Here is an 11,204-nt window from a genome sequence, read left to right as displayed (position 1 = left end):
ACTTTGGACATGTTATCAGGAGGGATCAGTCCCTGGAGAAGGACATCATGCTTGGTAAAGTAGAGGGTCAGCAAAAAAGAGGAAGACCCTCAACAAGATAGACACAGTGGCTGCAACAATGGGCTCAAGCATTCACGATTGTGAGGATGGTGCAGGACTGGGCAGTGCTTTGTACTTTGGATGACCAAACTGGTGAGCCAAAGGTGGCGCCGAAGGCAGTTTCTAAAGAGCTGAATGAGCTCTAAAAGAGTCCCTAGAATAGGCATACGGTCTTTCAGGGGCCCCGTTGAAGGCAACAACCCCATGTGCTTATACAACAATCAGATCCCTTTCTGTTAAAAAGCTGAGGCCTCCCTGTCTGGGGTTCTTGTTGGTAACTCGCAGAGAGGGAATCTGGCCCCATCCCGTGACAATGAAAATGTCCCAACACCATCTCTCCCCTATTCCCTGCATCTGAGGTCTTCCCCCGGGGCCACCTCATGTGAGTTGGATACCAGGATGGCGGAGGACACCTTTGGGAACTGAACAGGAGTGGAGCCCAGGAGCCGTCCCTGGTGTTCTCCCACATTCCCATGGTCCAGGAGCTTGGTCCGAGAACAAGTAGCATTTGTCCATGGTGCCCTCAGCATTTGAGGGGGAGTGGTGGGGTGTTGTGGGGAGCCTGCTGAAGGGTTACTCCTCCAGGATCTTGTCCCTGAATGTGGTCTGTTGTTGGTGTAGTTAGGTGCCATTGAGTTGATTCTGACTCAGCGACCCTATGTACAACAGAACAAAGCACCACCCGGTCCTGCGCCATCCTCACAATCGTTGTTATGCTTGAGCCCATTGTTGCAGCCACTGTGTCAATCCATCTTGTTGAGGGTCTTCCTCTGTTTTGCTGACCCTCTACTTTACCAAGCATGATGTCCTTCTCCAGGGACTGATCCCTCCTGATAACATTTTCCAAAGTATGTGAGACATAGTCTTGCCATCCTTGCTTCTAAGGAGCATTCTGGTTGTACTTCTTCTAAGTCAGATGTGTTTGTTCTTTTAGCAGTCCATGGTATATTCAATATTCTTCGCCAACACCACACAATTCAAAGGCGTCAATTCTTCTTTGGTCTTCCTTATTCATTGTCCAGCTTTCGCATGCATATGAGGCGATTGAAAACACTATGGCTTGGATCAGGTGCACCTTAGTCTTCAAGGTGACATATTTGCTTTTCAACACTTTAAAGAGGTCTTTTGCGGCAGATTTGCCCAGTGCAATGCTACTTTTGATTTCTTGACTGCTGCTTCTATGGGTGTTGATTGTGGATCCAAGTAAAATGAAATCGTTGACAACTTCAACCTTTTCTCTGTTTATCATGATGTTGCTTATTAGTCCAGTTGTGAGGATTTTTGTTTTCTTTATGTTGAGGTGTAATCCATACTGAAGGCTGTGGTCTCTGATCTTCATCAGTAAGTGCTTCAAGTCCTCTTCACTTTCAGCAAGCAAGGTTGTGTCATCTGCATAACGCAGGTTGTTAATCAGTCTTCCTCCAATCCTGATGCGCTGTTCTTCTTCATAGAGTCCAGCTTCTCAGATTATTTGCTCAGCATACAGATTGAATAGGTATGGCAAAAGGATACAACCCCGACGCACACCTTTCCTGACTTTAAACCACGCTGTATCCCCTTATTCTGTTCTAACGGCTGCCTCTTGGCAGGTTCCTCATGAGCACAATTAAGTGTTCTCGAATTCCCATTCTTTGCAATGTGATCCATAATTTGTTATGGTCCATGCAGTCGAGTACCTTTGCAAAGTCAATAAAACACAGGTAAACATCTTTCTGGTATTCTCTGCTTTCAGCCAGGATCCATCTGACATCAACAATGATATCCCTGGTTCCAAGTCCTCTTCTGAATCCGGCTTGAATTTCTGGCAGTTCCCTGTTGATATACTGCTGCAGCTGCTTTTGAATGATCTTCAGCAAATTTTGCTTGCATGTGATATTAATGATATTGTTCAATAATTTCTGCATTTGGTTGGATCACCTTTCTTGGGAATAGATATAAATATGGATCTTTTCCAGCTGGTTGGCCAGGTAGCTGTCTTCCAGATTTCATGAAATGTGGTTTAGCCATGTAAAAACTGCTTGGGAGGCAGTGTCTGACTCCTCCAACCCCACAAGGGGGAAGGAGAACCAAGATCAATAGCCCAAGGCTGATTCCTATGAGGGAGAGGTCAAACATGCCTCCTCTCTCTGCCATCTTTACCCACTCTGACACCAACTGTCTCTCCCACAGCACTCTCTGCTGGGTTCAATAATTCATTGCAATGGCGACACAGAACTCACAGACTGTACTCACAATTCTGGGGTTTATTAGGGAAGTAACAGTTACAATTCAGGCTCAAGAACACTCAGGATATAGTTCTTCTGTCAGGATAGCCTCTTCCCCACCGTGCTTGCAGGCACACCTCTCCCTGGCCCTAGGTCTTTCCCCAGACACACTCAGCTTTCTTTCTCCATGGGCGGGGAAGCCCACTGCGCTGTCTTCTGCTGCCGGGTCTCTGCTGCTGGTTTCTTCTTCCTTGGTGGTGGTGGTAGGCTCCTCCCTTCTGCTCTGGAATAGGCTCCCTTTTAAGACAAAACTGACCAATCCCCTTGGTAGGCCACAGTTACCCTATCACACAGTCACCTGGGTGGGAGTTACAAGACCATGGCCAGAAAGGCCACACACAAAAGTAATGAATCACACCGTGAGCCACTTACTGTGGCAATAGCCCATCTGTCTTAGTCATCTAGTGCTGCTATAATAGAAATACCACAAGTGGGTGGCTTTAACAAACGAAGTTATTTTCTCACAGTTTAGGAGTCTAGAAGTCCAAATTCAGGGCGCCAGCTCTAGGGGAAGGCTTTCTTTCTCTGACGTGTCTTAGTCATCTAGTGCTTCTATAAAAGAAATACTGCAAGTGGATGGCTTTAACAAACAGAAATTTATTTTCTCACAGTCTAGTAGGCTAGAAGTCCAAATTCAGGGCGTCAGCTCCAGGGGAAGGCTTTCTCTCTCTGTCTCTGTCTGAGAAGGATCTGGAGGAAGTTCCTTCTCATAAATCGTCCCCTGGACTAGGAGCTTCTCTGTACAGGAACCCTGGGTCCAAAGGACACGCTTTGATCCTGGTGTTTCTTTCTTGGTGGTATGAAGTCCCCCCTCTCTGCTTGCTTCCCTTCCTTTTTGTCTCTTGTAAGATAAAAGATTGTGCAGGCCACACTCCAGGGAAATTCCCTTTACGTTGGGTCAGGGATATGACCTTAGTAAGGGTGTTACAATCCCACCCTAATCCTCTTTAACATAAAATTACAATCACAAAATGGAGGACAACCACATAATACTGAGAATCATGGCCTAACCAAGTTGACACATTTTTGGGGGACACAATTCAACCCATGACAGATGGCTCTGGGGGAAGCTCCTTGTCTCTTTTCAGCTTCTTTTCCTTGGTTCCTTGGCAATCTTCATGTGGTATGGCATCTATGGTCCCCCATCTCTGCTTGCTTCTTTGTGCCTAATCTGCTCCTTTTATATCTCAAAGGTGATTGGCCTAAAACACAGTCTGCGCTGATATGACCTCACGAGTGTAACAAATAAAACCCATTCCCAACTGGGATTACATCCACAAGTATCATGATTAGGATTTACAACACGTATTTTTTGGGAACACAATTCAATCCGTAACACTGTCGCTGAGAGGGTTGGAGACAGGAACCTGTGTCACAGGCAAAGAGCTCTGGTGCCTGAGTGAGCAGATCAGGGTTTATATCCTGCTTCTGAGCCTCAGTAGTGGGACCCTCTTTGAGCCTCAGCTTTTAAAAGGACCTAGTAACAGAATCTGCTTTATGGGACCAGTTTGAGGTTTGCATGATGGCAATCCAAAGCACCTGGGACAAAGCAAGAGTCCTGGCAAACACTCACTGTGCTTGGCTGCTAAAGAAAAGTTAGCAGAGGCACCCAGAAGAAAGGTCTGGAGATCTTCTGAAAAATCAGCCATTGAAAACTCTATGGCGCACAGTTCTACTCTGACACACATGGGGTCGCCATGAGTTGGGGTCACCATGAGTTGGAGTCCACCCCACGACAACTGGTTTGTTTACTTGTGTGGTGAGAACTGAGGCTCCTTTGCCATCTCCTGGCTCTTAGGCCAGTGACCCAGAACAGGCTTACAGTTGGCCTGGAAGCTGTGGACACAGTTTTCTCAGGGCTGAATTTCCTCTGGGCCTCTCTGAGCCAGAGGTGTGGCCTCACCTGGGATGAGCCCTTTGAGCCCTTTGGCCCAGCAGCAGCTGCTCTGGCTCTCCATCCCTCCCCTGCCAGCAGGCACGGATCACAGACAGGAAGATCTCTGGCAGATTTCACAGATGCCACCCCACTGGGGGAGCGCGCCAGGCCCTGGTGGCCGGAGCTGCCTGGGCGCAGTGTGATAAAGTGGGTTTTAATCACCACCCAAGGAGTGACTCTAATTATACTTTTATTTATAAGTACTCTGCCTCCAAAGTGCGGAACACCCATCCATTCATTTTTTTTTTAAAATAAGGTTTATTAAGTTTTTTTTCCTGATAACAAAAACCAAAGTATGTTCACTGTAGACTAGTTAGAAAATATAGAGGAAAACTAAGGAAAGAAATTGCCTGTAACCTCAGCACCCAGCTAAAGTGCTAGCATTCTTTTTTTAATAAACTTTTTATTTTAGAATACATTAAGATTTACAGAAAAGTAAAGAAGAGAGTACAGAGAATTCTCATGTGCCCCACACCGTTTTTACCCTATTACTATTTTACGTTATTACTGTGGTACATTTGTCACAGCTAATGAGCCAAATCGATACATTATTATTAACTATACTCCATACTTCATCCAGATTCCCTTAGTTTTTGCCTCACGTCTTTTTTTTTTGTTCCAGGATCCCATCCAGGACACCACTTTACGTTAAGTCATCCTATCTCCTTAGGCTCCTCGAGACTGGTAGTTCCCAGATTTTTCTTGTTTTTTATGATCTCGACTTTTTAAAAAAATTGTGGTACATATACATATACCAAAACATTTGCCATTTAAACATTTTTACACGTACAATTTAGTGACTTAAATTATATCCACCATGTTGTGCAGTCACTGCTATCCGTCACCCTTAACAGAAGCTCAGTGCCCCCTCCCTCCCCTGGTAACCACCAATAAACTTGGCTGCCTATGTATTTGTCTGTTCTTGATATTTCATGTAAGTGGGGTCAGACGATCGTTGTCCTTTTGTGACTGACTGATTTCACTCCGCATCATGTTTTCAATGTTCATCCATGTTGTAGATGTCAGGTCATCGTTGACCTTGATAGTTCTGAGGAGTTCTTTTTTCGTAGAATGTCCTTCGATTGGAGTTTGTCTCGTGTTTTTCTAATGATTAGACTCGGGTTACGAGGTTTGGGGAGGAAGAGGTGAAGTGGCAGTCTCATCAAAGATCCTGTTATCAGCATGACTTGTCACTGTTGATGTTACCCTTGATCACCTGGCTAAGGTAGTGTTTGTCAGATTTCTCCATTGCAGAATTACTCTTTCTCGTTTTTACATACTGTACTCTTCGGAAGGAAGTCACTAGCTGGTAGCAGTTTCCTATATTTACTTCCAGTCTAAACCTGCCCCCTGCCCCAAAAGAAACCAAAAGCAAAATTCCAAATTTCTGGAGATCTTAGCATGTAACCATGTTACTGAAATTGGTATGTACCTTGGTCTCATCATTCATTAAAAACAGAATTATTGAGCACATAGCATGTGCCAGGCACTGTGTTGAGTGCTTCCCATGCCATATTAATTCCCATATGACCCTATGACAGAGGTGATGCCGCTGTCTTTGGGTTATAGTTGAGAAAACGGTGATTTGTGGAAGTGAAGTAAGTTGCCCAGAGTCACACAGCCAGTAAGTGGCAGAGCTGGGATTCAGACCTTGGTCTGTGGTTCCAGAGCTTAGCACTAAACCAAGCTTAACCAGACTGGTTAGGAGTGATCATAGAGAAGAAAGTGCAGCGTGCAGGATTGGAGGTTTGAATCATGGTTCTTCCACCTACTGGCTGTTTGAGTTGGGTAAGAACTTCACATCTCTATGTCTCAGTTTTCTCACCTGTTCAGTGGGGACAATAATAGCATCTTCCTCAGAGGGTTGTTGTGAGGATTAAATGAGTTAGAACAGTGCCTGGCTTGGGGTAAGCACTCAATACAGGTTATTATTACTGTTACTACTATGCTATTTGTTCATTTTCTCATCTATTTACCCATCCCTTCTTCCCTCTATCCATCCCTCCATCTGTCCACCTATCCTCCCACCCACCCACCATCCATCTGTCCATCCGTCCATCCATCCATCCATCCATCCATCCATCCATCCATCCATCCTTCCATTCTCCATCCTTCCACATACCACTCACTCATCCCTCCCTCCATCCCTCTCTTCCCTCCATCTATTCATCCATCCATCCATTTACCTACCATCCACCCACCCACTGTGGATCCATCCACCATCCAGGAAGAGCACTGCCTGCTCTGGGCCTTGGTTTCCTCATCTATAGTAGAGGTTGAACCAGAGTAGCAGTTCTTAATCTTTTTTGTGCCATGAACCCTTTTGGCAGGCTAGTGAACGTGTACAATGAAACACTTAAGATTGCAAAGGAAACCAACTATACTGAAATAGTTATCAAAATACGAAAAAAACAAATTTGTAACATAGTAACATATGCATATTTATAAATGCATTAAATAACAAGACCCAGGGGTGGGCCCAACCACTACTACAATTTTGAGAATTCTGCAATGACTGTAATGAAAATACGTTTCATTACTCTTGGTGACAAAGTCTCAGATACTTCTAATTCTACTATGGCTTTTTGCTTATGTTTATCATAGAAAGAAATGCTAAATTTCAGTTATAGATTAATGAATATTTTTCCCCCTCAATCCAAGTTCACAGATGGTTGAATCCTTACATAAACCTCAGATTAAAATCATAAGAACCTGTTGCCGTCTAGTTGATTGTGACTCATGGCGACCCCATGTGTTACAGAGTAGAACTGTGCTCCATAGGGTTTTCTTGGCTGTAATCTTTACAGAAGCAGATCGCCAGGCCTTTCTTCTGTGGAGCTGCTGGGTGGGTTTGAACTACCAACCCTTAGATCAGCAGCTGTGCACAAACTGTTTTCACCACCCAGGGACTCCTGAACCTCAGATTAAGAACTCTTGCTTTGTTTTGGGCAGAGCAGGAGAAAAATGTAGAACAAAAATCAAATCCAAGAAAAAGATCAGACTTACTGGTCTGATAGAGACTGGAGGAACCCCCAAGACTATGGCCCTAAGACACCCTTCTAACATGGAACTGAAGCCATTCCCGGAGATCCCCTTTTAGCCAAGTAATAGACAAGCCTGCAAAATAAACAATAACACCCGAGAGAGACCAGCTGCTTAGGACAGTAGATCTGCCCAAACCCAGAGACAAGAAGGCAGAAAGGGGTAGGAAAACTGGACGAAAGGTAATGGGGAGAGTGCTGACACATTGAGGGGACCACGACGGATGTCTTGGAACATTCAGTGAACAAAGTGTTGAATGGGAAACTATTTGGCTCTGTAAATCTTCACCTAAAGCACAATTAAAAAAAAAAAAAAAGATTCCTTTTCTGGAAGATGCTGAGGGTCTGATCTTGAGGGCCCTCTGGGTGGGAGGAGCCCTGTTTTCCGAGGATGTGGGTCCCAGGACAGGCCCACATGGGGCCTTTCGAGCCCTGGCCAGGCTTTCATGGATGGCTCTATTCTAGGTATTTCAGAGAAACTGGCTGGCGGCTCCCCGCGGGAGCCTTTGCCCTTGGCTGATCAATAGTTGCGGCTTCAGATCTATTGACCCAGCCCTTTGTTTTCTGGAAACAGCTTGCCTTTCTCTCGTTAACCCCTGCCAGTCCAGCCTGAACAGGATGGCTTCTGTGTCCTGGGCTCAGCACTCTCGGCAAGACCCACGTCAGGAGAAGGCTAGTGACCTGCACGTGTTGGCAGAGGGGCGTGAAGGGCATCCACCCAAGGCCAGCGCGATGCTGCGTCTTTTCACCTAGATACTGGGCTCATTTCATCTTCCAAGGACACTATGGGCCTTCTACAGGCTCAGAGATGTTGTCCACTGAGCTCCCACAGCTGGCTGCGAAGGAGCTTGGCTGCAAAGCCCAGGTCTGCCTGAATTCCGAAGGCTCAGTTCTTTTCAGGGCACCAGAAGCCTGGCTTCACCACAAGGCTGGTTTGAGGTCTTTTCCACCCCAACACACACACATACCCCCTTCATCCTCTCCAACACACACACACACACACACACACACATTCATACACACATTTCCTCAGATTCACATGAGAAGGAGCCATTGACTCAAGCTGTGGAGTGCTGGAAGGTGGAATGTGCGTCCTCTCTTCTAAGTCTGCCACTTTTCAATCCCTGGCAGCCTCCATTGTCATCACCAACTACTCTTATCTTTGAGTTAAGCATTACCCTCCCTGGTGCCCTGGTGGTGCGGTTATTAAGAGCTTGGCTGCTTACCAAAAGGTTGGCAGTTCGAATCCACCAGCCGCTCCTTGGTAACCCTATGAGGTAGTTCTATTCTGTCCTATAGGGTCGCTATGAGTGGAAATCGACTGAATGGCAACGGGTTTGAGACAGAAAGAGAGAGACCATTGAGTCAACTCTAACTCATGGTGACCTATGTGTGTCAGAGTAGAACTGTGCCCCATAGGGTTTTTAGGGCTGATTTTTTGGGAGTAGATTGCCAGGCCTTTCTTCTGAGGGACCTCTGGGTAGACTCAAACCTCCAACCTTTTGGCTAGCGGCTGATCGTGTTAACTGTTTGCACCACCCAGGGATTTCATACAATATCTAAGGCAGTGGCAATTCTTCTGCCCTAAAGCCTTCCTTAGCATTTGTGTAGGTACTGAAGGGGAAGTCACGGGGCTTGAGGGCTGGAACGCTGCTGGGGGGATGTTGAAGTTCTCAGAAAACTCTCCAATTCATTTCAGTCCAACAGACATTGTATTGAGCTGGGGCTGCAGAGACAAGTGAAGTACAGCCTCTGTTTCTAGGGGCAAAGGCTAGCAAGGGAGAGAGCTATCAGAGATAACCCAAAATGCAGTGCCATAGGGACTATAATGGGGACATGTGTATGATATGTGTATGATGCTAGACTGCAGAGCAATTCTCTGACTTGGGAGAGCTAATGCCACGAGCAATTAGCAAGGCAGAGTTTTGTCAAAGGATCAAAGGAAGAAGGCAGGATCAGCACCCCAGGCAGAGGGGTTGGCTTGGGCAAAGGCCAGGTGTAGAACTGTGTGACATTCAGAATATAGGAGTGACTGTGGGGTGATGTGAGAGTGAAAGAGGGAAGGAGATGGGCCTGGGTGTGGGGGTGGGAGTGCCAGGTCAGGAAACGCCTTGAATGTCATGACTGGGCTTCACATTTTAGTACCTAAAGGTGCTGGCTCCTGGTTCTGGCCTCAGGAGGGGGCTAGTTGGGGAGCATCTTATCTTCCTGGGGTGTTTTTTTTTTAATTTTAATTTTGGTGACATACACAGCAGAACAAACACCCATTCATCAACTTGTATATGTACAATTCAATAACACTGGTTACATTCTTCACCTTGTGCCACCATTCTCCTTATCTCTACCCATTTTGTTTCACCACTGTTCACTTAGACTCCAAAAACCAAAACCAAACCCATTGCCATTGAGTTGATTCGGACTCATAGTGATCCTATAGGACAGAGAAGAACTGCCCCATAGGGTTTCCAAGGGTATAAATCTTTATGGAACAGACTGCCACATTTTTCTCCCAAAGAGTGGCTGGTGGTTTCAAACTGGTGGGCTGACACTGTCAACCATTTGGTTAACAGCAAGCGCTTTAACCACTGGGACACCAGGGCTCCTTGACTTAGTTAGAGTCACTACCCCCTAAACTTTTCATCTGTGCTTTGGAGTTACTGTTGAGGATTTGCGCTCATACAGAAATTCTTTAAAAGAGTGCAATGCTCATGGTGACATTCTTTACTAATTTAGCTAAGTTATTTAGTTTGGAGATAACTTCAGGAGCTAATTTTGGTTCATGGTTTGAAGGTTTTCTCAGAGGGATAGATTTGGGGGTTCCTCCAGTCTCAGTAGGTCCAGTAAGTGTGGATACTTTAAGAATGTGAAATTCTATCCCACTTTTTTTTCTTGTCCCCCTCACCCTCTATGCTCTGGTAGTTCTGGGAGGGGTGAGACCTTTCAGGCCCACAGCCCCTAGGATTGGTCCTGGGGGCCCCAAGGAGGGGCCAGCACTGCCCTCTGCCTGGAGCCTTAGCCTTGGTCCAGCTGGGTGGGTCACAGAAGCTAATCAAATAGGAAGCCCTTCCTGCTTTCCAGAAACTCCCATTTGGATAGACATGGTAGCACGGACAAAGGGAACAGAGCGTTCACACACACTGAAAGGGCTGAGGAGTGTGACTCTGCCTTTAAAGCCCCCACCATTCTGGGCATTGAAGGAGCCAAGTCCCCTTGGTGGAGAGTGGGCTATCCTGGCTGGGGGGCCTGAGGTCCCACACTGCCTCCCTGGATGCACACACAACCCCTCCACCTCCCTCTTCTGGCTTCCCTCCTCTTTAAAATGGGGGATTGGACTAAAATAGCCGAGGTCCTGGCTTTTCTGGCAGGGGCACTAGGATTCTGAAACTGAAGAGGAAGATGGGCAGAAGGGCCTGAGGAGGGCATGGGAACACCCTCCAGCACCCAGGGAGAGAACATAATCTTCCAGCCTCCTCACTCCATTCACCTGCCAGGCTGTGGTGGCTTGGGAATCTCCTTTCCTGGGATTTGTAAAAATGGCCAGGGACAGGGATGAAGGGATGGAGGGTGGGGATCTCCCACTAGATAATTCTTTTTAAAATATTTTGTTGAAGTATACCAATATAGAAAATGTATCAAGTGTATGAATCTTAAGTGTACAGCGTGGTGAATTTTTAGTATGACTACACTTGTGTAACCACCACTGGGGTCAAGATATAGAACATACTCAGAAGCCTACCAGGTTCCCTCCTTTGTGCCCCTTTGCACCCCACCCCCAGAAGACCATTATTCTGACCTTAGATTAATCTTGTCTGTCCTTGAATGTCACGTAAGTGGAATCACACGATAGGCATTCTTTTGTATTTG

The sequence above is a fragment of the Trichechus manatus genome, unplaced genomic scaffold, assembly GCF_000243295.1.
Source record: "Trichechus manatus latirostris isolate Lorelei unplaced genomic scaffold, TriManLat1.0 scaffold00236, whole genome shotgun sequence".
Lineage (NCBI taxonomy): Eukaryota > Metazoa > Chordata > Mammalia > Sirenia > Trichechidae > Trichechus > Trichechus manatus.
Note: the sequence above shows the minus strand (reverse complement) of the source record.